Source organism: Taudactylus pleione, unplaced genomic scaffold (genome assembly GCF_031769625.1).
Source record: "Taudactylus pleione unplaced genomic scaffold, aTauple2 ptg000114l, whole genome shotgun sequence".
Taxonomy (NCBI): Eukaryota; Metazoa; Chordata; class Amphibia; order Anura; family Myobatrachidae; genus Taudactylus; species Taudactylus pleione.
In genome coordinates this window covers 7,693,817-7,719,345 of record NW_028284516.1, presented here as the reverse complement: position 1 = coordinate 7,719,345, position 25,529 = coordinate 7,693,817, and the positions used below count along the sequence as shown (strand labels likewise).

Below are 25,529 nucleotides of genomic sequence, written 5' to 3'. Positions count from 1 at the left end.
ACAAAAATTAAGTTTTCCAGTGTAAACTAAAATGTCTTCCTTATGAAGTTTGCAAGCATAAACAGACCGGTAGCACATGTTTATAAAATGAGCAGGTCGATATACTGTATGTAGTTGACAATCAATCAATTCAAGTTCTTAAACTTCCCATCACCTGATGGGTACCTTTCCCGATACAGCAAAGGGGTAAACCACAATGTAAAACCTGAAATAACGACACTGAGACTTGTATAGGGGAAAGGTCAGCTTTATTTATATTTTATATTAAATTTATTTTAATGTATTTAAAATTGTATTCAAAATTTCTTAAGCTAATAAGTAACTTAACTGTAACTGAACTATAATAATTGTAAATGAACTAGCTAATTAGAGAAAGTAAAGAGACAGACACAGTATGGTGGCTCAGAGAGAACGGCCCCAAAATGCAATATCACCATCTACACCACGACAATCTTACAATTGGGGGGGGCGCTTATCCACCAGCCCATAATCCTGCCTAAGGTATCCACCTCCCGCCCAATGACACCACGTGAAACCCACCGAGATCGGTGAAGCCGCTGACCCCATTAGGGTATAATCAGCCTAAATCATGTATTGGACGGGAGAGCACCTAGGCTGCTTAGGAAGATGGCGACTGCCACCGTTCTTTCCCGCCACTGGAAAGCTGACATCACAGTGAAATTAGGGAGGGAAGGGTGGGAACAACTCCAGGAAAGCTGTCTAAAATGCCTTCTACCCACACAAACTAAAATGGCTCCTAAACACCACCCCCTATACTAAGGCTGCCCCCTGACCCCACCCACAATCTCAGCTCACCACAATAAACCCTTTTCTATCAGGAAAAGAGGTCACCCAGGTTCGGATGTTTAATTTACCTCCGTGCATATTAAATGCACTACGTCTCCCATCTCTGACAGAGGTTTAGAGAGCTGTAATAGTGACTTTAGACATTATGTTAATGACTAGTTTTGGGCACAGATGTTGACTGGGGTTTTTTATGGTTTTTTTGTCTTCACTTTATTTTTCCCACTTGCTGGAGTCTCTTTTTCTTCTCCCCTGTCTCAATGTCTCTTTCTTCCCCCTTTCTCTCCAGCTCTTTCTGTCTCTCATTCCCCCTCCCCGTATGTCTCGTGTAGGCAAAAAGAGGCACTTAAGCTGCTGTAGAACCACACATCCCAGCATGCTCTGGCAGAGTTTTGCAGTTTGGCCATGCAAAAACTTTTACAGGGCATGCTGGGATGTGTAGTTCAACAGCAGCTGGAGGGCCTCTTATTGCCCACCCCTGCTGCAGAGGTTGCTATATTTGGAATCATCCGTCAGTCAGTCTCTGGGCTGCTATTCAGTAATATTGGCGAGTGCACTCAGAGCATTGTGCAGGCACTCTCCACAGCTTTATTATATAGATTATAAGTCTTTTGTAGCCCATAATCTAAACAATAATTAAGTAAATAGGTCATAGGAATCCCTTCTCTGAGATCTTGGAGGGAAGGTACCAGAGGCAAATACGTAGAGGGGGATTCATGACACTGTGAATCATGTTATGATGGCCTTGCTTCCCCTGAACTAAAATGCCACAATTTGCAAAAGCGGACCGTTCTGGAAGAGTATTAATTAAGCTAAAAAACATAGGCTTTCCATCTTTGTAACTACATCTGTAAGGTCTGCCACCCATACCTGATGCAGTATTGCTGCCATTCGTGGCAGAAGATAAATTATGTTAATTTAAATGAATTTATTATGAGGTGCATTTTTCCTGACTGTAGAGGCATTATGGGCCTGATTCAGAGCCGTTCGCTATTTGTGGTCGTTCGTTCAAAAACAAGGGGTGGCAATTCAAATGATCCGTTCGCAAATTGCAGTCTGTCCCCACCTCTAAGTCTGAACGAGCGAGCAAAACATACGCTCGTTTTTTTGATAAAAACGCCCCCTGGCCGCACGCACCATACGTCATGTCCGCTATTTATTAGATTAATCGAGTACATCGTACAGCGTATGAACTGCTCGCTATTCTTGTGGTTGGTGTTTTCAACCGCTATTTTGCGAGCAGTTCTGAGTTAAAAAAAACCAAGTGACGTGGTCAATGACGCTGCTGTATTAATTATGCACTCCCTTAAAACGCCCGTTTTGACCTTTAAGCACGCCTGCATTCGGATCTCCACTCCCCGTTTTCAAGCACCTTCCCCTGTTAACACCCACATACGCCTCATTCTGTCACTCAAAATAGCAGGCCCTCGCTATATTGAGTACCAACGATTTTCGGCCGCACTGACTGGTTCGCGCATGCGTACTAAAAACCGTACGCATGCGCAGATGTGCGAACATCGCTCGGAACGAGCGTACTGCCGCTAGCGAGTGGCTCTGAATGAGGGCCTATGTTTTTTTGCTCTTCCTATTCTGTATGTCTCTACTTACTATAAAAGACCCACCCACTTGTGTCACATGGTCAAAATGTCCCATGATGGAATGTCTAGTAATCAATGGTGATAAAACATAAAATAGTTATATTATACAAGCAATTTGTTCTTTTGTTTTTACTACCATTTAGTAGCCTATTACTGCATGTAGTGACCATAATTGTGGCTAAAGGCTAATGGACAAATAGGGAACGCGATTAATAATTTATAATATATTTTAAGACTGTAAACATAGGGCTTGATTCAGCAGTGCACGCAAGTAATCGCAGATTCTCGACTATCGGGAATCTGCGCGTGCACAGGACCCATTCTGCGAGTGTGCAGAATGGGTCCTGCGTAGTCGCACGCAGATCCTTGAATGCCTTTGCCTGATTGACAGGGAGAGGCATTTATGGGAAGGTGTGGGGGGGCGGCTGGCGTTCCTGGAAATGGGGGCGTGTCCGTCCCATTTTCCGGGAGTGTCCAACCCAGGATCTGCGTTGATCAACGGAGTGTCCTGGGCACGCAAGCTGGCCAGCCTGAGTAAGCTGAGGTCGCAATGGTGACCACAGCCTACGACCTCCGTCGCAGTGCTAAGATCGCAAATGAAGCACGGGGTGTCATACAACTCCTGCTGCATTTGCATAATAGCAAGGATCGCCATTGCCTGCGTGCAGCTGTGCAATAGCGATCCTTCCTGGATCAGGCCCATATTTAATCTGTGGCCCTTATTTAGAGTCAGATGCAAGTGTAAGATGAGCATTGGCGTTGTTTTGTGCATGCTCAAAAGAAATGTCTCCAGGAATGTGGAATGGACACCATGTTTCCAGAGACCCGCGCATGCGCAAGTAGACTCTGGCACAAGATGGGGCCTACACAGAGGGTCTCATTCAGACCCGCTCGCAAGTGCCTATGCGCTCACAAGCTTGTCGATATTGAGGCCCTGCGCATGCGCAGCGGCCGCACTACGCGTGCACAAGCCCCGGAGCGAGAGAGAAATTCTCTCACTCTGGGACTCACTACAATAGGGGCGGCTGTCGATGGTGATCGACAGCTCGCCCCGTTTTGTAGGCGGGGCGGGGGTGGCTACACAAAGAGGCTTCCTGATGGAACTCCTGCCATTTGGGGACGGCCCCACTGACATCACTCGTGATGTCAGTGGTGAGCTTCCGGCTGTAATATAGCTGAAAGCTCACTAGGTCTTGCGGCAGATGAGACCCTACCACAAGGGTCTAGTCGCAAGCCCCGATGGTCGCGATGGTCAAGACCATCGCGACCATCAACCTGGCCGCTTGCTAAAGCTGTGGGTGGTCACCCACAGCCTAGCGAGCGGCCAGGAGGCCGGCTCTAAACTTAGAAACGGCCGCCCTCAGTCAGATCGAGCGCTCGCATTTTGCGAGCGGCTCTGAATGAGCTCCAGAGCCTCCACATGGGCCCTCTCCTCTCTTAAACCGTCTTTGAAGCTGAGACTTTTGCTGTTTTCAGGGGGGTTACCGCATTCCCCATAAGTACAAGCAGCTTTGTCCCGGTGGATAACGCCACCTTCTGGCGGCATTACCCAGTAGAAACCTATGGGCTTCTTATCAGGATGCTCCCCTACCATCACCCCCATGCACAGAAGGAGGCAAGAAGGACTTCTGGGTGTTAAACCCGGAAGTCCCTCTCTCCGGAGCCATCGCAAAGGACAGCTCTTATCGGGAGAGCTGTCCTTTGCGATATTCTAGGTACTAAACTCCCCATCGCCTGATGAGTGTTCTCTCCTAACAGTGCAGGGTAAATCATCAATCATAATGAAATAACAACACAGAGACTTGTATAAGGGGAAAGGAAGGTCAGCTTTATTTAATTTTAAACTAATTAAACTATTTAATGTATAACTGAACTAACTAATAGAATAAGAAAGAAAGACAGACAAAGTATGGTGGCACAGAAAGAACGGCCCCAAAATGCAAGATCACCAACTGCATACTCACACCGATCTTCTAAATGGAAGGCGAGCAGCCAGCCCATTACCATGCCCAAGGTATCCACCTCCCACCCAAATGACACGACGTGAGGCCCACCTGGTTAGGTGGTTGCCGCTGACCCCAGTAGGGTAAAATCAGCCTAAGCCATGTATTGGAAGGGAGAGCACCTCAAGCTCCAAAGACAGATGGCGACTGCTACCGTTCTTTCCCGCCACAAGAAAAGTCGACACCAAACAACTCAATGAATAAGGGAGGGAGGGCGGGAAACAGCCGACCAGAGAAATTTCTATAAAATGGCTGCCAAGCAGCAACTCTGAAATAGCACTGACCCACCCTCTGTCAATCCTATAGGCTAACCAAACCTAACCCCGCCCCACAACACTAACTCACTAACCAACTAGCCCCTTCTTGTCCAGAGGCCGACACCGACAGGGCTTGGGTGTTTAATTAACTCCTTGCATATGAAATGTACTCCGTCCTACATACCACGGTAATCAACTGCGGTATGTACCCGAAGACCGGCGGGATGCACCGCATGCTTAGTACATCCCGCCTTCAGCCATGAAAAAAACTCTCTCAATGGGGTCTATTTACTAAGCAGTGTTAGGACAGAGTGAAAAGTGATAAGAAAGTGATAAGGTGCCAGCCAATCATCTCCCAACTGTAATCTCACATGCTGTGTTTGAAAAATGACAGTTAGGAGCTGTTTGGCTGGCACCTTATCACTTTTCACTCTATCTCCTAACACTGCTTAGTAAATAGACCCCTATATTTCTTAAAGATGAAAAATTGATCAAGTCATTCAGGTTTTCTGCTTCAAAAACAGACGCAGTACTGTATCATTAACTACCTCTGAAGTTGCACGCTATAAAATAAGATATTTCTGCTGCTAATGTCTGCATAATGCAGCAAATATGGGTGGATTGCCAAAGCTGCTGATCATCTGCGGCTTTGACTGTTAGTTTAAAATTTTAAAACGGCAATAGGAGTCGATGCTAAACAAGACTGACTTAGCAAGGATTCCTGTTGTCGGTTAAAAGCAAAGCGCAAAGTAAAATTGTCTACTGTATGAGTTAAGTCAATATTCAGAAGAAAGCAGCTATTATGTTACTTAAATACAGCCAGGTGCATTGCCCTATGTCCACTTCTCAGATAACAAATTGGCAACAAAGTTAATTGCATTCAGCCTGTATACTACCGTCAGTAATTATGGGAATGGCCGTCGTTTCCTCCAGGTGATGTCGTGCATGTACTGTGCATCTTGCAAACAAAGATTGTGGAAAAAAGGAAGTTCTTGCCCAGACTCCTCAGAGTTATAGTGCTTGGCATTGTTTTAAACAAATCATAACAAAAGCTATTTCAAGGCCAGGCGATGCAAGTGTGTTATTATTATTTCTGAGACTTCAGTGCAGCTGCTGGTTATTATCCCGTAGCTGTATCATGTCAGTGGGAAACCACTGCTTACCAGGCAGATGCTGGGCTTGTCTCACTGCTATGTCCCCAAAAACGTGCAACTTTAGTTTTTATATGAATTTCAATGGGCTCTGTTGTCAAATACAAGAAAACGTATACACAGGGAATTTTTGTACAAAGCTACTAACACTTTCAAATATAACTGGTTCAGAATAGTAACTTGTAAACTATAGCATTTAATTCTGTACCTTGTAATGTAGAAAATAAATGGTTAGACATCTACTAGAATCAAAATACGCGTGTTTACTAGTGGCATTACGCGGCCAGTAAACAGGGTGATATTGGAACTCGATTCCAGTGTCACAGTACCCTCTCGCATTCGTACTTGCGTTCAGGAGCGTCGTGATCTCAGTGTGGATTTTTTTGAATTGTCTGCTATTTTTGTGCTCCATTAATTGAAGATGATGAGATTAATGGAGTTACCTCTGCGAACACAATCAAAAGCGCTTGTTATGTACTCTTATGTTACCATTGCTAATATAATGATTGCATAAAAATACTGCACTACATACATGCTCTAATTTTTTCTAAGGAATAGTTCTTCAAGTACGGTATCACTGAGAAACCATGGTCACTGAGTACTGTTTTCACAATTTTGTGGTAGGCAGATATCTTAATCTTGGCATTTTTCACATTATTATATAGTTTTTAATACAATATGATATATACAATAGTCTGCAAGCCGTAAAAATATGAGATATGGTAAGAACTTACCCTTGTTATCTCTATTTCTACGAAGTCCATAGGGTTCCACAGGATACCTTGGGGTATAGGTGTGACGTCAGTCGCAGGGCACCAAAGAGTTAAGCTTTCAGCCTCCCAGGATGCACTAGGTCCCCCTCCTATACCCCGCCCCCGGGCCAAGGCACCTCAGTTAGTTACCAAGCCATAGGCCGGAGGAGGAGAAGGAAGAGAGAGAACAAAGATCTGGACACATACAAGAATCACATTCTCACCAGAGGGAGACGGAAAACCCGTGACCAGAGCAAAGCCCATCTGCAGCACAGGTGCGACAGGGCGGGAGTCCTGTGGAACCCTATGGACTTCGTAGAAATAGAGATAACAAGGGTAAGTTCTTACCATATCTCATATTTTCTACTTCAGGGTCCATAGGGTATCCACAGGATACCTTGGGGATGTCCCAAAGCAGTATCCTTTAAGGGTGGGGACGCTCCTGTGCAGAAAGGAGAATCCGCCGCCCGAAGGAAGCATCCTGAGAGGCGAAGGTGTCAAACCTGTAATACCTCACGAAGGTATGGACAGAAGACCACGTAGCAGCCTTGCAGATCTGAACTGCCGAGGCACCACGTCGAGCTGCCCACGAAGGACCCACAGACCTAGTGGAATGAGCCTTCAGAGAAGGAGGGACCGGTAGGCCTTCATGAAGATAAGCTTCAGAAATAGCCATACGGATCCAGGCTGCCAAAGTTTGCTTTGAAGCAGGCCAACCCTTTTTACAGAAGCCATAGAGGACAACAAAGCGTCCGACTTCCTAAACGAAGAAGTGCGGTCAACATAAGTCCTTAAGGCCCGCACAACATCCAAAGAGGCCTCACCCACGGAAAGACCCGGTGAGTTAAAGGCCGGAACAACTATTTCCTCGTTAACATGAAACTGGGAAACAACTTTGGGAAGAAACTCGGGCCGAGTGCGGAGCACTGCCCTGTTCCCATGAAAAACCAAGAAAGGGGGTCTACAAGAAAGAGCCCCTAACTCAGAAACACGTCTGGCCGAAGCAACGGCCAGAAGGAAAACAGTCTTAGCTGTTAGCCATTTAATATCCACTGAGCCCAGTGGTTCAAACGGCGGTCCTTGGAGAGCCCTCAGGACCACAGCCAAATCCCAAGGCGCCACAGGTGGAACAAAGGGCGACTGAATACGGAGAACACCTTGCATAAAGGTGCTCACATCCGGGATTGTAGCAATCCTACGGTGAAACCAGACAGATAGGGCCGAAACCTGTACCTTCAAAGAAGCAAGGCGAAGCCCATAATCTAGTCCCGCTTGCAGGAAGGCGAGAATCCGAGACAGACGAAACTCCCGCGGTGCATAACCTCTCGGTCGACACCACTGGAAGAACGTATGCCACACGCGATGGTATATCCTCGCGGAAGACGGTTTCTGAGCTCGTAACATGGTACGCACCACAGAGCTGGAAAACCCCCGGGACCTCAGCATGGCCGTCTCAACAGCCACGCCGCCAAAGACAGCCGAGTCAGGTCCGGGTGAAGACAAGGACCCTGAGACAGAAGGTCCGGTCGTAGCGGCAACCGCAGAGGACTGTCCACGGACAGACCCTGAAGGTCTGAGAACCAGTGCCGTCTGGGCCACGCGGGAGCTATCAACAGGAGCGTCCCTCCTTCCTGTTTGAATTTCCGGATTACCCGTGGAAGAAGGGAGACCGGAGGGAACAGGTATGCGAACCTGAACGTCCACCGGACGGACAGAGCATCCACCAGAGACGCCCCTTCGTCTCTTGTGCGAGACCCGTACACCGGCAACTTGTTGTTGTGCCGGGACGCCATGAGGTCGATTTCTGGAAGACCCCACCTGTCCACCAGTAGTTGAAAAACGTCCGGGTGCAGGGACCATTCCCCTGGATGAACGTCCTGGCGACTTAGAAAGTCCGCCTCCCAATTTAGCACTCCCGGGATGAAGACCGCTGATATGGCCGGAAGATTGCGCTCCGCCCAAACCAGGATCCGAGAGACCTCTACGAGAGCCGCCCGACTGCGAGTTCCTCCTTGCCTGTTTATGTAGGCCACGGTGGTAGCATTGTCCGACTGGACCTGCACCGGGTGACCCTGGAGAAACCGCTGTGCCTGCAGGAGAGCATTGAAGACCGCACGGAGTTCCAAGATATTTATTGGAAGCTCCGCTTCTGTCGGCGTCCACCTGCCCTGGAACAAGTGTGGACCCGAAACTGCTCCCCAGCCCCGAAGACTGGCGTCCGTTGTCAACAGGACCCAATTTGGAACCCAGAACGGACGTCCCTTGTTGAGGTGGGTCGTCTTTAACCACCACGCAAGGGACAGGTGAACCTCCGGGGTGAGCACAATCGTCTGGAACTTCAGAGACTGAGGCAGCCCGTTCCACTTGGACAGGATCAGGTGCTGCAGAGGTCTGGAGTGAAACTGGGCGTATTCCACCATGTCGAACACCGACACCATGGAGCCCAGTAACCTCATCGCCGAGTGTAAGGACACCCGGCGGCTGTGCAGACAACTGCGCACCCTTGACTGTAAAGCAGAGATCTTGTCCTCCGTCACGAAGATCCTTTGCTGTCCCGAGTCCAATAAGGCTCCAAGATGCAGAATCCTCCGAGACGGGATTAGAGTGGACTTCTGCCAGTTGATTAGCCAGCCGTGCCGTTGCAGCAGTGCAATGGTCAGGTCCAAGTGGTGTAACAGGAGCTCTGGAGATCCTGCCACCAATAACAGGTCGTCCAAGTACGGCAACATGCGGACTCCTTGCAGTCGCAGAGAAGCCGCCATGACCGCCATCACCTTGGTGAAAACACGTGGTGCTGTCGCCAGGCAAAAAGGTAACGCCCGAAACTGGAAGTGGTCGCTGCGGATTGCAAACCGAAGGAACTCTTGATGGCGCAAAAGAATAGGGACATGCAGGTAAGCGTCCTGTATGTCCAAAGACACCATGTAGTCCCCAGGTTCCAGCGCCAGAATGATGGACCGTAGGGTCTCCATCCGAAACTTCGGGACCCGCAAAGACTTGTTGAGTGCTTTGAGGTTGAGAATCGGACGATATGACCCATTGGGTTTCTGTACCAAAAATAGATTTGAATAGAAACCCTGGCCCCTCTGGGAGAATGGAACAGGCACTACAACTCCAGCCTGGAGCATAGTGTGCAATACCTTCCGCAGCTCCGTAGCCTTGTTCCGGTCTGATGGTAGACCCGTGGTGAAGAAGAGAGCCGGGGGTCTGTGCCGGAAGGAGAGGGCATACCCGTGGGAGACCACCTCCAGAACCCAAGTGTCTGTCGTAGTGAACGACCAACACCGGGAGAACTGCAGCAGGCGGCCTCCCACCCTGGGATCCCCCAAGGGGAGACCCGGACCGTCAGGCCGCAGGCTTGTCATCTGGCTTGGGGGCCGGACGTCTGGTACTCCATGCCTGTTTCCGGGGCTTGACCGATTTCTTAGGGCCAGCCTGTCGAGGAAACGACTGTGGTTTGGGCCTGCCCTGGGCCCTAGATGACCGAAAGGACGATGGTCCAGAACCAGAAGGAGCAGCGGCCGACGGGAGACAAGCAGATTTGGCTGCCGCCAGCGTGGCCACAATCTTATCCAGATCCGGACCGAAGAGAACTTCTCCGGTAAACGGCAACGCTTCCAGACCTTTCTTGGAATCTGCATCCGCCTTCCAGGATCGCAGCCACAAGGTGCGATGAGCAGCTACCGCTGCTGAAGAAATTCTAGACACCAGAGTACTAATGTCTAGAGCCGCCTCGTTGATGTAGGTGGCCGAATCACGGAGATTGCCAATCAACTCCGCCTGTTCGGCCGGACAGTCGGATTCAAAAGAAGCCTCTAATGAATCCGCCCAGCGCTCCATCGCTCTGGCAACCCAGCAAATTGCCATAGCCGGCCGTGCTGCCCCCCCTGCAAGGGAATAAGCGGACTTCAGGCAGATTTCTACCTTGCGGTCCGTAGCATCCTTAAGGGAGGACATGGATGGCATCGGCAATGTGGCACTACGGACAAGACGGGTCACGTGAGAATCCACCTGTGGAGGGGATTCCCACTTAGCAAAATAATTATCCGCGAACGGATAAGCCACCACCAGGCGTCTCTGCGGCTGGTATCTTTTGCCAGGTTGTTTCCACGCCTCCTCTAAATGGTCCACCAACTGACCCGAAAGAGGAAAGACTGTGGCATCGCCCTTCACATCTTTGAAAAAGGCATACTTAGATTTAGCCGCTGGGGGAACTTCGTCCTCAATCACCAAGGCTGTGCGGACCGCCCGAATAAGTCCAGGAATATATACTTTGGACTTAGCATCAGCGTCCTTAGTATGGAGAGGTTCCTGATCGTAAGGATCCAGAATCTCCCCATCATCAGACGTCCCTTCGTCATCCTCATAAGGAGCGGACAGAGACACCACCGGCCTTTTATGAGGCCGCATCACAGACTCCCCTTGCAACACATCCGACAAGTGCTGTACAGAACTCGTCAGGGAGTTAACCCACGCTGGCTCCTGAGAACCCGGGAGTGGGGAAATAGGGAGACTGTGGGGTACCACCAATTGTCGTGGGAACCCCTGCATGGGTGACGACACCACAGACTGCTGGGACAAACCCATCGGAGTAAACGCGGGCTGCGGAGCTAACTGGCCCACTAAAGCTGTTAACGCCTGAGCGAAACAAGCCCAGGGCGGCTCCTGTACCGGTGCTGTAACCGTAATAGGCCGCGCCATGGACAAACACTGCCGGCAAAGGCCCTCCGCGCTACCCTCCCCCTCCGCTAACGGTACTTTGCACGTGGTACACTGTAGCCGGAGGGGAAAATCACTTTCAGACATGATGGCACCACGTATGTGACCTCTCTCACCAATTAAGTATTAAATAGGCGAGAGACCACCCTGCAGCACCGCACCGCAAGAGCTTTAGCAGAAAGATCAGGGACAGTAATAAAGCTGACAGTTTAGAGAAGAAAAGTTACAGGCAGCGCTAGCACAGTCACATACAATGCAGAGAAATAACAATTCCTGCACTAACAGCGCTGATCACTCAACTACACAGACACAGGGCCTGGTAGGACACAGCGCTGCATACACAGACCTGAGCCACAGCGGAGGAGAGGTATGCGGGGGGACCCAGACCACGATGCTTCCTTCCAGACTTCCAGCAGCGTTCACCATGCGTTGCAGAGAAGATGGCCGCCGAGGAGCAGAGAGAAGCTGGCCTGGGGGAGGAGCGCTGACACAGGACCAGTCAGCACAGTGCAGAGAGGGCTGTGTGCAGCGGGGGAGGCGCCGGCTGTGAGACAGGGAAGGCGCGCTCCCCTGGCATGCATTTAACCCCTGGGACGCCGCAGCGCTACCGCTCTGCTGAGGTCCGCTGTCCCAGGGGGTGGTGGAAGCGCAGGTTGGTCGCCTGGCTCCACGCTGCAGCCAGTCCCCAGGGAGCCCCCTGCCTGGGGACTTAGGACCATGTGATCAGCGGGGACCCACCGCGGGACCCCGCTGCTTACCTCTGTCCCCCTTGAATCCGGCCATGGTCCGGAGCATCTGGGGTCACCGCTAGCTGTGACCCCAGACGCCCACCAGCATCCCCGGATCAGTACCGGCGTTCTGGTACCGGCGGGGTGTAGGGAAGACAGCATGGACGTCAGGACTGACTGTCCATGCTGTTCATCCAGATGTGCAGCCACAGCTGCATGAAGAAAAAGCTTCAGGGGCTCTTCTAGCCCCCACTCCAACAGGTGCACCCGACTCCGGCCGGGCACCAAACTAAACTGAGGTGCCTTGGCCCGGGGTATAGGAGGGGGACCTAGTGCATCCTGGGAGGCTGAAAGCTTAACTCTTTGGTGCCCTGCGACTGACGTCACACCTATACCCCAAGGTATCCTGTGGATACCCTATGGACCCTGAAGTAGAAATATCGGCGAGCTAGCACATAGATTTGAAGCGGCCACAAATTTGAAAGTCAGAATAATTCTGTAAGGTCTGTCCCGTCTCCAACATGTATGCACAGTGGGAGCAGGAACACATGCCCCAATGGCTCCCACTGCTAGGGAGACTGGACAGACCTACCCTATAGGGAGCACATAGGCGTCCAACTGAAATGGGGTAAGTATGGGAATGCCGGGATGGGGGGATGGGGGTAGTTAATTTATGTGACCTGGCTTCTCAATTTAAAAAAATATTGTACGGAAACCCACAGTGCGCACACAAGCAGCCCTTCCCCACAGTATCACACAGGACCCACCCAGTTCTTAAGGTCACAATAATATATATACAATTGGATATAGCAGAAGACAAGGAGCTAGACATATAAATAAAGATCACTTCATAAACCTAATGATCACGGAATCTTCTCTGAAAATATCACATATACTTATTGTTCATATATCCAGATACAATGGAGATTTTTCTGTCAAAGATCTTCCACTCTGATAAAAAGATAATCTTCTCCTTAAGAACTCCTCTGTTTCTACTCCTCTCTCAGGTAAGTTTATACCGAAAAAAGAAAAGACCAAAACAAAAGCTCATGGTCCAATATCAACATTTGAAGCATAAATTCAATTCAATTACGTACGGTGGAGGTGAAGGGTTCACTATCCCACGTGGTGGAGGATTGTTGGGAAAAGATACCTTTATGTATACAGCAAAAAAACGATTTTTGTGAGTTTTGGTACGCCATCTCGTGAGATCCCATAGACGTTGTGAATGAAAATTGAATTGAATTTATGCTTCAAATTTTGATATTGGACCATGAGCTTTTGTTTTGGTCTTTTCTTTTTTCGGTATAAACTTACCTGAGAGAGGAGTAGAAACAGAGGAGTTCTTAAGGAGTAGATTATCTTTTTATCAGAGTGGAAGATCTTTGACGGAAAAAGATCTTCTACTATACTATGTTCCATGTGTCTGTGTGAGCAATGTGTCTTTAGGCCCATGTGTCCCATGGGGTTGGGTACGGGATGCCAGCGCTCAGGATCCCAGTGGTGCGAATCCCAACGCCGGCATTCCGACAGGGTTAGGATACTGGCACCTGCCGGTAAGTACCCTAACTCTACCCCTAAACCTAGCTCCCTCCTCCCCTGCAGCCTAGCCCTCCCCACAGTATCCTCCCCATAGTGCCTAACTCAAACCCCAATACTTGCCGTCAGGATGTCAGCGGTCGGGATTCCGACGTTGGCATTTTGAGCGTCGGCATCCCAACCGCTGGGACTACATCCTGTCGCATGCATGTCTGTCTGTGTGTCTCAAGTTTGTGTCTGTATGTATCTACCAGTCTTATGTACCAATTGTTTGTATGTCTGCCCCATCTACCTTTGTGACATGGGAAAGATGGGGTGAAACAAAGCCCTAAGTTCACATTTAGATTTTTACCATCATTTAGTAAAATACAAAGGTGTGAGGGTCTATTCATTATCTACAAAAGTAGGTGAAAAAAATGAAGATTTGCAGCTACTTTTGTGGAAATTAAGTATCAGGGCCATTCATTATAAGAGTCCGATGCTGGTTTATTACATACCAAGTTTTTTTCCTGTATTTCTTGAACCAACACCGGCTCAAAGAGTCCATGGCTGGTTATGCTTGGGAGGGGGGGACCCCACGTCAATTTTAATTTAAAATTAACTGTTAAATGGCTTCTTATTTAAAAGCAGAAGCATACACGGATGTCACTGATCTGTGCATGCTTCTGCTCAAAATGCTACAGGTATTTGGGAATTCATGTGCGGTTTAGGGCCAATACGAGTGAACTCTGGCACGCTACAACACGACCAAGTGTTAATTTGAGATTTGCTGCAGGAAACGTTCCGGTGATAAGCTCCAATTTGTAATCGCAGCCCAACACGATTCTCAGTAAATCTCCCGCTATGTGTATTTACATTACCAACACCAATGTACAGGCTACAGTATCTCTGATTCCACAATAGGATAGATTAAAAGAGTTAAATTTGAAAAAAAACAAAAAAAAAACAGTTCTTGTTCTTTGGTGCACTGGACCTCAGTATGTAAAGTTATCCCAAACATGTTTTTAGAATAAACAATACTATGTTTTCAATACTATGGGCCTGATTCAGTAAGGATCGCTAATGCGATGTCGCAAGGAACGCAGCTGCTAAAACAGGATTTTGGTACTCACCGTTAAATCTGTTTATCTGATTCCACAAGGGACACTGGAGTCAAGGCTGTGGGGTTTAGACGGGTGCAGAGTGGAGCCGGCACTTTAAGAATTTATAAATGTGACTGGCTCCTCCCCCTCTATGCCCCTCATCTCCTTAGTATAGAAGAGCCGAGAGGAGACGGAGAGGAAGAACCTCTAGAGAAGGAGGAAGAACATAACAAGCAGAAGAAAAGATAGTAACAGTAACAATCTGCAAGAACACAGCAGTCACATCTACAACAAAAATAACAGAACAGCAGCGCAGGGGGGGGGGTCCAGTGTCCCCTGTGAAATCAGAGAAACAGATTTAACGGAGAGTACTAAAATCCTGTTTTCTCCTTCATCCACAGGGGACACTGGAGTCAAGACTGTTGGGACGTCCCAAAGCCACCCAGACATGAGGGAGAGCGCTGTGACACCTGCAAAACTGAACGGCCAAACTGAGGTCAAGCCGGTAGAACCGAAGAAAGGTATGAGTCCCTGACCAAGTGGCCACTCGGCAGAGCTGAGAGACAGAAACTCCTCGGGCAGCCGCCCAAGAAGGCCCAACAGAACGCGTAGAATGCGCTGAAATAGGAGCAGGAGGGGACCGGGATGCTGCTAAATAAGCTTGAAAAATAGTCAATCTTATCCAACGTGCCAGAACCTGTTTAGAAGCTTAGAAAAAGGCCATCCTCGTTTAGCCGCCTCATACAGAACAAACAAGGAATCAGACTTGCGCAATGAAGCAGTTCGGTCTACACAGATACGTAAGGCACGCACTACATCCAAGGAACGAGAGGATGGAAGGTCCTCGTGCAACACAGGGACCACAATAGGCTGGTTCATATGAAAAGAAGAAACCACCTTAGGCAAGAAGGCAGGGCGAGTACGAAGGACTGCCCGATCCTCATGGAAAATAATGAGAGCAGCATGACAGCACTCCAAGCTTTGAGACTCCCCTAGCTGATGTCAAGGCAAGCAACAGAACCTGCTTCCAAGAAAGAAATTTTAAATCAACAGTCTCCAAAGGTTCAATAGACTGAAGGAAAGAAAGAACTAAGTTAAGATCCCAAGGGGCCATCGGAGGAACAAAGGGTGGTTGAATGCAAAGGACTCCTTGTAAAAAGGTCTGAACCTCGGGAAAACAATGCAGATTTGCATTGGAAGAAAACAGAAAGAGCCGAAACCTGAACTTTCAATGATCCCAAGCGAAGGTCCGCATCCAGACCTGTCTGCAGGAAACCCAAAAGACGGTCCGAACGAAAAGAAGGGGTATGAAACCCCTGACTTTCACACCATGCCACATAGACCTTCCAAATTTGGTAATAATGGGACAGTCACAGGTTTCCGAGCCCGGATCATAGTAGGGATAACCGCTCGTGGAATACCCTTCCGTTTCAAGATTGTGGTTTCAAAAGTCACGCCGTCAAATGCAGTCTGTGCAAGGTGGGATAGATAAAAGGACCCTGTTTTAAGAAGGTCCGGATGAAGAGGCAGCGGCCAAGGATCTGCTGCGAGAAGCATTTGTATGTCTGAGAACCAGGCCCTGTGAGCCAATTTGGGGTGACTAGAATGACCCTGACCTTCTCCCGCTTGATGCGCTTGAGAACTCGAGGCAGAAGAGGAAAAGGTGCAAACAGATAAACAAACTGGAATGGCCACGGAGCCGTCAGCGCGTCCACCACCAACGCCTGTGGATCCCGAGTATGGGAGCAATAAAAAGGAAGATGATGGTTCTGTCTGTACGCCATGAGATCGATCTGGGGCCTGCCCCATCGCTGAATCAGTTCCTGGAAAACCTGAGGATGAAGAGCCCATTCTCCTGGATGAAGAACCAGGCGACTTAGGTAATCCACTTCCCTGTTGTCAACACCCGGAATGAATATGGCTGACAGCGCCGCGGCGTGCCTTTCTGCCCAACAGAGAATGCGGGATACTTCTCTCATGGCTCCCCGGCTGCGAGTTCCTCTCTGTCGATTGATGTAAGCCACCACGGTTGCGTTGTCTGATTGTACTCGAATTGCCAGCCCTCGTAGAAGAGGAAAGGAGTCTCGAAGGGTGTTATAAACTGCCCTGAGATCCAGAACATTTATCGGAAGGAGAGCCTCCTGAACCGTCCAAAGGCCCTGGTAATGATGGTCCAAAACCACTGCTCTCCAGCCTTTGAGACTGGCGTCCATCGTCAGAATAACCCAGTCCCACAGACTGAAACACCTTCCGGCTAGGAGGTGGTTTGAGTGTAGCCACCAAAGCAGGGAAATTCGCATCTCTGTAGACATGCACACCAAGTGGTGCATGTGGACATGAGATCCCAACCATTAGTACAGTAGGTCTAGTCGGAAGGTCCTAGAGTAAAAACGACCGAAATCTAAGGCCTCGAAGGCTGCTACCATCTTGCCAAGTAGTCTGATACAAAAATGCACAGAGACTCTCCGGGGTTGAAGGACAAGTGTGACTAATTCCTTGATTGCCACAGCTTTATCTTTTGGAAGAAACACCTTCCAAAGGGCGGTGTCTAGAATCATCCCCAGGAATAAGAGACACTATGAAGGAACCAACTGCAACTTTGGAAAGTTTATAATCCAGCCGTGCTGAAGCAGAAGGTGATAAGTGGTAGATACATCCAGAAGAAGGTGGTCTGGTGACGGAGCCTTGAGCAGAAGATCACCCAGATACGGGATTAAAGTTACCCCTTGAAGACGAAGAAGAGCCGCCATGGTGGCCATGACCTTTGTGAATACTCTGGGGGCCGAGGATAGTCCGAACGGTAGAGCCTGAAACTGACAGTGTGCATCCTGAATGGCAAATCTGAGAAACGCTTGATGTGGCTCCCAGATGGGAATGTGTAAATAAGCGTCTTTGATATCCAAAGACACCAGGTATTCCCCTGGCTCCAGACTTGCTATTACCGAGTGCAGAGATTCCATCTTGAACCTGAAGAACGTCAAGTGAGGTTTTAACGACTTCAAATTCAGAATAGGGTGAACCGAGCCATCCGTCTTCGGGACCACAAAAAGATTTGAATAGAAGCCGTGATTCCTCTGGTGTCTTGGAACCGGAATCACCACTTCTGACTCTAGGAGCCTTGTGATAGCCTGCTGTAACACCCTTCTCTTCATTTCCGAGGTTGGAAGTCCGGTAGTGAAGAAACGATGAGGAGGATGGATCGAGAAATCTATACAGTAACCTTGTGACACCCAGGCATCGAAACAAGTTTGAAGCCACATTTCCTTGAAGAGAGAAAGATGATCTCCCACCATGGGAGCCCCCAGGTGGGCTGGTAGCCTGTCATGCCACTGGCTTGTCAACCGGTTTTGTGTTCTGATGGCGAGGGGGGACAGCTGCACCTCCACTACCTCTTGTTCCTTGTGAAGCTACAGAGGAGCCTCTTGCACGACCTCGGAACTTAGTGGGAACCTGAAAGGAGTGAAAGGAAGTTGCAGAATAAGTCCTTCGTGGCAATGGGGCTGCCGAGGAAAAGGACGGTAGAAAAGTGGATTTGTCTCTTGTGGCCTGAGAGATCCACTTATCCAACTCGGATCCGAAAAGAATATCCCTGGCGAAAGGTAATGCTTCCACCGCCCTCTTGAAATCCGGACCCAAGTAAGGCGACATCCCTGGAAGCCTCACCAAGATAGATGGATGATTCTCTAATATGTTCCGCTAGAGTAAGGAGTTCTGATCTTGACGTTCCGGAATGCAAACCTCTAGCTAACTCTTCAGCCCATCGTTCAATGGCCTTATTGACCCAGGATCCTACCAAGGTTGGACAAAGGAGAATCTCAGCTACGGTGTAAATGGATTTTAAAGTTGGTTCCAACTTACGGTCAGCAGGCTCTTTTAATGATATGACTACTGGAAGGGTAGTCTTTTTGGAGAGACGGGACACAGAGGAGTCCACTGAAGGAGAAGATTCCCATCGAGTCCTATTATCTATAGGAAAAGGGTAGGATGAAAGAAGACGCTTAGACATCTGGAACTTCTTGTCTGGATGTTTCCACGCCACAGCCAACTGATCATCAAGTTCCTTTGAGATAGGAAATGTTAAAGCAGATCTTTGCTGTTTAGCAAAAAGAGATGTCAGAGACGGAGACTCTTCATCCAAAATTTTAAGTACAGCCAGAATGACAGCATCTAGCCCCTGAGGACACTCCAACTCCTGAGGATCCTCCTCTGGAAGCATCTCTTCCTCTGAATCCTGAAGGAGATCACCTTCCTCTATCAGAAACTCGGTCGTCCTCCGACTCATCAGACTGCAGTATCACCAGTACAGCTCTCTTCCTGGTCGGAGGTTGTAGTAGCGCCGCCTGGACCTGTGAACCAGAACCCACCACCTGAACTAAACTTTCCATAGAACACGCTAAGGCCTGAGCCCAGTACGGCTCAGCAATTTCTCAAGAAGCCTCCCGTTCAGTGCGGGACTCAGCTAGTTCTGCAGTTAGATTTCAGATGACCCATGCTAGCATGGACCAAGGAGGGGAGGGTACCTGGACCTAGATAGACCCCTTGGAGTGGGTTCCCCAGAGTTGCATGACTCATATAAAAGAGCCCCTTCCTGAGCCTGTGTGAATTTAAAATTACACTTTCTACAGGCGAACAACTTCTGAGAAGCCTTAGAAGCATTACTTCTGCCTGTCATACTTGTACACATACAGATAGCAGTATTTCCTTACACTCAGACACACAGTGAAAGAGAGAGGGAAGATATATAGAGAGGAAAATGCACAGCAATAGAGAGGGAGGAGTGTCACCAACCCTCAATAATGGCACCCAGGCAATACCCCCAACAACTCACTGTCCCCTGAATAGGCAGGAGAGGTTGATATAGATGTTTCAGAAGGAGCTGCTGCAGGGTGTCTGTAGCTGTCCTATAATGGCGGCCAGTAGCTGTGAAAACACAGGAGCTGTAACGCGCTCTATTCTCAATGTCAGGTAGTAGCTCAGCCCCCTAATCAAATGGCCGCCTCTACTGAGATGACCGTTACGGAGGCAGCTCCTACCATATCTGTCCCGCTGTATTCCAATGACAGGTATTAGATGCAGTGCCTGTACTCTTCGACTTGTAGCGGGGACACTGTGGGGGACCCGGAGCCAGCCGCGACGGGACCTCTGCTCAACCTACAGCCACGTATTTTAGAGAACCAGCCGGCTCCACTCTGCGCCCATCTATACTCCACAGTCTTGACTCCAGAGTCCCCTGTGGATGAAGGAAAAAATATGCTAATGCCTGCCAAAGCACATCCGGCATGAAGACGCTCCTTGCTGCCTTCTCACATGCGTACAAAGTCGCTTACCTGCGTCAACATCGGTACCATCGAGGCACATCGGCAAGTCACGCAATATTTACAGCAGGTCCAACCTGCCGCATACACTGCAAGTCTCCGCTCGCAGTGGGCTTTCAAGCTGTGTATGCAATCGCTGTGGCTAATTTATGCACGCCCATGAAACAGTGTTCAAGTAGACAGGCACGCCTGCGTTTTTCCAACCACTCCCCCGTAACCACCCCCAAACGCTCACAGCCGGTCACTCATTTTGCAATGGATTCCTCAGTCCATCCATAACCGCAGTACTATCGATCGATCTGCATACGTAATTGCAATTGCATGCGCTGCTGAATCAGGCGCTATGTCCCTTTACGTCTTCACTGGCCATTTAAAATGCTGTGAGTATATATATATTTTTTTTTATTGTCCTCAATATGAAAATGAACTTTAACGTACTGGGAAAATAAGCTGAAGATGAAATTGGCAGTTGAAGTACAGAGATAGACACATATGCCCAGGTGAATGAACTGGAGTGCTTGTAATAGAAAGAAAACGGTCCTTAAAACCTCAGGGTAATTACAAGTTTTCAGATGATTGGCAATCAAGTAATTAAACTGTACTTGCTATGTTTCATCAACATAAAATGTGTTCGTTGTTAAGGGAAAAATGATTTTGAGTCTTCATTCTACTGGGAGCAAAATAGCACATAATGGAAGTAAAGCAATTAAAATGCATTAGACTGTAACCAGTCAAGAGAGTGTGACATTAGCTTGGCCACTGTTATTTTCACAAGATGAACATGGGTCAAGAGGCGCACGCCCCACATCAGCGGCATATGTGCCTAGTTTATGATGGCATCGGTAATGTGTATTTGCACCTTCCTTGCAGCACAAGAAGAGCCACCTAGCAGGCGTACATGCGTGTTTCTGCAGGTCTGCATTTACATAAGCACGCCTTTACTGTACTAGGCCTACATTATAGCACATAACGCGAACCAGCCACTGCGATCGGGACTGCGATCGCAGCAGCTACGCAGACTCATCACAGAGTGATTGACTGGAAGTGCCGCTTGTGGGTGGTGACGGGGGGTGGTCGGCCGAACGCAAGCGTGCCAGTGTGTTTAAAACGCCATTGCAGGGGCATGCATAAATTATCCCTGAGGCCCGATAGCATGCGTAGTAGTTAGCAATTTCTGAGTAAGGTCAGGGCTTGTGCCAGTGTGCGTGAGGCTGTGTTGGTACTCGATTGTACCGATGGTCTCGCAGTCTTGTTAAACATTACGGATGTGTGTAAGGTAAAGTGGGTGTCCTTGTGTAGTGCTGCAGCGGCATTGCGATCACAATGGATTAGAATACTATCGCAGTTGATCTAATCGCTATTGCATTCGCAGTTGCGTTCCGTAGTGAATCAGACCCATAGTGCTTACTCTGCACCAGTGTGTAGTCATACAGATTCCTTGGCTTCGGGACAATAGCTGCAATGGGGCTTCTCAAACCTACCAGCACCAGCTCATTTGCCCAGTATATAATGCAATCTTAGGGCCTAATGAAGAGTCCTACTGCAGTATGTACTTATGCAGATTTGCATGCATCTGATACTTATGTCAGCCAATGCCTGTATAGGTGTAACGACAGGCCATACATCCAGACAGGGACTTATACGCAGACAGTTGTGATGTCAGTGTCGGCAGGTACTGTGGCCGGCCAGGGTGTGGGCCGGTTGGTGGGTCGGCCGTACATACAGGCAGATTTACTGATATATCTACAAGATATATTGGCATCTGCCATCGTGCAGGGCCGATGCGAGATGTCTGTGAAGGACATCGTTCACAGACATATCGGCTGTACACACGGACAGATGCCCTTAGTGATATATCGTTCGTTGGCTGTACGAACGATATTTCACATAGTGTGTACCCAGCTTAAAGCAGATATTCTGGTACATCTGCCTGTGTGTACCAATTGGTGCTTACCAAAATCGGCCACTCTGTCTGTGGGTCCGTTGATCGATGAGTCCGACGGTGTAGTGTGTTACCAGGGTAACTCTTCATCAGCCAGTGTGAGGCTGTAATATGCACTGGGGAATGTAGTTGACATCCCGGCGGTCGGGATGCTGGCGGTCGGGTTGCTGGAGCTCATAATACCGGCACTGAAATCCTGACAGTGGTCGGAATCCCAACGGTAAGTATTAGGGTTAGGATTAGGCACTAGGTGAGTGTTAGGGTTAGGCTGTGAGAGTGGGGGGGAGTGATAGGGGATTCTATCGGGATGCCGCTGTTGATATACTGGCCGTCGCCATTCCGACCGCCGGGATCCCGTAAACCAACCCTATGAGAGCTGCATAGCACAGAACACACAACATTCCATGCAGATCCCAACCTCTACATTGCCCATGTCACAGCCATCCTGTCCTTATTCTAGAACAGGGATGGGGAACCGCGGAAGGCCCGCGGAATCATTTGGTCTGGCCCACTGAGCTTTTTTTATGGTAGTCTCATCTGGATAGCAGGGTGCCTAGAATGGTACCCTGCGGCCAGAATCTATGCAGCAATGCCGCCTGGAGCATCCTTAGGATGCTTCAGACGGTCACACCGCTGCCCTTACAGCTCCCCGAAGCATCCTCAGGATGCTCCAGGCATTGCTGTAATCACCGGCGATTGTTTCCCCGCCCCTGTGTGACATCACATGGAGGGGCGTGGCCTGCACCGGGCCTGCAAATAATGTTATATATATCAAAATGGCCCTCGGAAAGAAAAAGGTTCCCCACCCCTGTTCTAGAACATTACTTATACATATAGAGTACTTAGGATGGTTACCCCTCTGTGAATGCTCCAGTTCAGAGACCCACATTAAAGTATTAGCCTGAAGAGTACAAAATTGCATTCACCCTACAGCACTTCTATTTTCAGCATATAGAACAACCACTTGTATTTGTTATTGCAAAAACAAGCTGAGAAGAGTTTCTAGCACAAAGCGCTAATTGTGGTATCATTTCCTGCACATTTGTTACTATCTATCAAAAGGTTCATTGAAGTAAACATCTGAAAAACAATGCCAAGTAGTTTTGCATTTAGAAAGTAGACAAAGAACCATTTATCCATGTGCAAAATAGAATGTCACTTTTCAGCCATCAAGACTTAAAAATAGAAGCAGAAAATAAATATTTTGAAACCTTTATTGCAGCTTATATTTACGCAGGATTGTTGTCCCTATATATTACATCAGTCAGATACAATGTTTAGAATATATTGCGTTAAAGGGAAAGAAGGGAAGGGTCAGATTTCCTGAACTTCCAAAGCAAAACACGGTGCAAAATATGGTGATGATGGTAGGTCGGAGAGATTTCTTGTTCAGCAGTTCTTGTTTGGTAATGCAAGGAAACAGTCCTTACCGTATTCTGTAATATAATAGCCACTTGGACCTGACACACTACCCACTTAGGTTAACATTGAGAATGTACAGCTAGGAAACACCAAGCTGGTACATAAGTTGCCAGCGTTTGCTTTCCACCAATTATTTACTGAGCTGCTGAGTTACCAGTGAGAACACCAGTGTCTTACTAAAGGAAGATAGCTTATATTGTACTGTGAGAGGTAGCTTATAGGTGGAGACCAAAAACCCAAACAAGGTAACAGGACGGCCACGGGCTGCTAGGGTCGTGGTGACCACAAATGGAAAAGAATAACGCCTGGGCACTGCTCAGAGTGAATATTAAGGGCCTTATTTATCAATCTTTTTTTTTTTTTACTAAAATAATGTGAACATTATTATTAGTAGTATCACCTAAATGTACAAAAGGGCAATTGGAGGAGAATTCGCTAAATTCTACTCCAAGCCCTAATTATCGCATTTATTTAGTAAGCAAATTGCATTTCCCATACTTGAAACTGTTACAAAATACCGGAAGGGAGCCCTGCAATAACAACGCCACCTGGTATGGCGTCTAACCTACACTAACTCAGCCTTCCATGCCCTGGCATGTGTGGTCACACTGTCAGGGTATTTTTTTGCAAATAACACCCTGAAAAGTGGATTCTCATGGACAAAGCTTTCTCGCAAGCTGTGATCCTTTATGAAATATTTGATACATTCTTGCACTGCATTCAAATATCGTATTGCGAATCCTGGTTATTTTTTCAGATCACATCCGCATCTTATGGTGCACACACACGGTCAGATTTCTTATCAGATATGAACGATAACGATTGTAAAAATCGTTCAAACGTTCATATCTTTGACATGTAGGGCATGCATCGACCAACGATACGCATGCCCGCATGTCAGATAACGATATCTGACATCGACTGTGTTTGCAGACAGGTTTGGACGATTTAATTCATTTTAATACTGTCAGAAATCGTTCAATTGTTCATCGCTGAAGAAATTGTTCAAATCGTTGTAAAAATCGTTTAATCGTTCATCGTTGAACTGACAAATCTGACCTTGTGAATGCACCATTAGATACAGATTCTGATAAATAAAGCCCTAAGTGTGACAGTTGCTATAAACAAGTTACAAGTTAATAGTTAGTATACACAGATAAATAAGACTCCAAACGGGATGGTCGTCTGTAAAGAGGTAGAACTGAATCTGCAGTGCAAAACGTGTTAGTTTTGTATTGATGCACCAAGATATTCTGCCATAATTTTCAATAATGTTTAATTATAATGTAGCTTTAAAGTGGACCTGTCACTGTTAAAAACATATGGGGCCAAATGTAAAAGGGTGAGAGTCATAGGCGAAACTGGGGGGTGGTCCGGGGGTGCACAGGACCACCCATTAGTCCAGTTCACTTAAAAAAAAAAAAAAGATGGGCACCGGGGGAGCTGCTGCACATGCTCGGCAACAGCTCTTCCCGCAACAAGCAGCAAAACAGAGGAACAGGGGGTAAGTGCTGGCGGCGACTGCAGGGAGGAAGGGGGGGGGATTGTACCTGTGGACAGTGCTGAGGGGGGAAAGGGGGTTTTGAGCTGTGCACAGTGCTGAGGGGGGAGGGGGGATTGGAGCTGTGCACAGTGCTGATGGGGGATTGGAGCTGACTGCACAGGGGAGCTGGGGAGGAAGGTTGGAGTTAACTGCACAGGGCTGGGGGGGATTGGAGCTGACTGCACAGGGCTGGGGGGATTGGAGCTGACTGCACAGGTCTGAGTGGGAGTGGGGGATTGGAGCTGACTGCACAGTGGGCTGGGGGGTATGGTTGGAGCTGACTGCACAGGGCTGTGGGGGTTTGGAGCTGAACTGCAAAGGGCTGGGGGGGTTGGAGTTAACACAGGGCTGGGGTGATACGGGCTGGGTAATGACGCTGACGCACACTGTGGCTGGGGGAATGGGGCAGAGATACACACACTGGGGCTGAGAGACGCACACTGGGGCTGAGAGACGCACACTGGGGTCGGGGAAATGGGGCTGAGAGACGCACACTGGGGTCGGGGAAATGGGGCTGAGAGACGCACACTGGGGTTGGGTCAATGGGGCTGAGAGATGCACACTGGGGCCAGGGGAATGGGGCTGAGAGATGCACACTGGGGCCATAGAAATGGGGCTTAGAGACACACTGGGGCCAGGGGAATGGGGCTGAGAGACACACTGGGGCAGAGAGA

At 48.5% G+C, this 25,529-nt stretch overlaps 1 protein-coding gene across 1 annotated transcript in view; it reads right to left on the bottom strand.

Moving 5' to 3' along the window:
- MMP16 (matrix metallopeptidase 16) overlaps positions 1 to 25,529 on the bottom strand; it is a 239,160-nt gene that overhangs the window by 52,885 nt on the left and 160,746 nt on the right. The window lies entirely within an intron of this gene.